We start from the raw sequence: 1,859 nt of genomic DNA on the forward strand, positions 1-1,859 counted from the left end.
TCTTTACCAACTAAGCCACCAGGGAAGCCCATAATTAACACTGCTGTATGTTATATATGAAAGTCATTAAGAGAGCAAATCATAAGAGTTCTCATCACAAGGAAAACTATTTTTTTTCTATTTTTTTAAAATTTTGTATCTCTGAGATGAAGAATGCTTATTGAACTTATTGTGATAATCATTTCATATGTAAGTCAAATCATTATGCTGTATACCTTCAACTTACACAGTGCTGTATGTCCATTATATCTCAATGAAACTGGAAGAAAAAACCCACAAATGCTGTAATCATCTAGGAACTGGGATAATCACTTATTCACTTGTTAAACATCCAAGGAAACCATGGGTTCTTTAGATAGTCTAGTAAATTTCAATAGAAATGTGTCTGAAAGATGTAATGTGATTCAGAGACTTCATTTTTAATAACATGTGATTATAATGTACTTGTGCATATATTTTATATGTTAAGAAGAAGTTAAAATGAGAAGGGAGTACTCCTTAACTTTCATTTCCACAGACTTTTACGATTTTTTAATTAGGGGGAAAAAAAATTTTTTTTTTTTTTTTTTTTTTTTCTTTTTCTTTCTTTTTTTTTCTTTTTTTTCTTTCCTTTTTCTCTTCTATTTTCTATTTTTCTTTTTCTCTTATTTCTTTTAAAGTCCTCTAGTACTCCTCTACTACTCCTTAATTTTCATTTTCAATACACTATAACCTTACAAAAAAAAAAAAAGAAGAGAAGCCCTATTTTTAAACCGAAGATTATTCTCTCCCAATCTTGACTCTCTGTTTTCTACCTCAGAACACCTCTATTTCCTCCTTTCCCCTTCTCTTCCCAATCCAATTCTGTGAATCTTTGTAGGTGACTGGGCTACGGAGAATACTCTGGGAACAGACAGCTGCGTAGATCTGTCTCTCTCCTCTTGAGTCCCCCTTTTTCTCCTCCTGTTCATCTCTATCTCCCTCCTCCCTCTCCTCTTCTTCATGTAACTCTGTGAACCTCTCTGGGTGTCCCTAACGGGGGAGAATCTTTTAGCCATTAACCTAGAAGTTTTCTTATCAGGGCTGTATAGTTGGAGAAGTCCTGAGACTACAGGAAGAATAAAACTGAAATCCAGAGGCAGGAGACTTAAGCCCAAAACCTGAGAACACCAGAAAACTCCTGACTACATGGAACTTTAAGTAATAAGTGACTGTCCAAAAGCCTCCATACCTACACTGAAACCAACCACCACCCAAGAGCCAATAAGTTTTAGAGCAAGACATACCACGCAAATTCTCCAGCAATGCAGGAACATAGCCCTGAACATCAACATACAGGCTGCCCAAGGACACACCTAACACATAGACCCATCTCAAAACTGATTACTGGGCACTCCATTGCTCTCCAAAGAGAAGAAATCAAGTTCCACGCACCAGAACACTGACGCAAGCTCCCCTAACCAGGAAATCTTGACAAGCCAATCGTCTAACCCCACCCACTGGGTTAATCCTCCACAATAAAAAGGAACCACAGACCTCCAGAATACAGAAAGCCCACTCCAGATACAGCAATCTAAACAAGATGAAAAGGCAAAGAAATACCCAACAGGTAAAGGAACATGAAAAATGCCCACCAAGTCAAACAAAAGAGGAGGAGATGGGGAATCTACCTGAAAAAGAATTTAGAATAATGATAATAAAAATGATCCAAAATCTTGAAAACAAAATGGAGTTACAGATAAATAGCCTGGAAACAAAGATTGAAAAGATTCAAGAACTGTTTAATAAAGACCTAGAAGAAATAAAAAAGAGTCAATTAAAAATGAATAATGCAATGAATGAGGTCAAAAACACTTTGGAGGGAACCAGAGTAGAATAAC

Source organism: Cervus canadensis, chromosome X (genome assembly GCF_019320065.1).
Source record: "Cervus canadensis isolate Bull #8, Minnesota chromosome X, ASM1932006v1, whole genome shotgun sequence".
Lineage (NCBI taxonomy): Eukaryota > Metazoa > Chordata > Mammalia > Artiodactyla > Cervidae > Cervus > Cervus canadensis.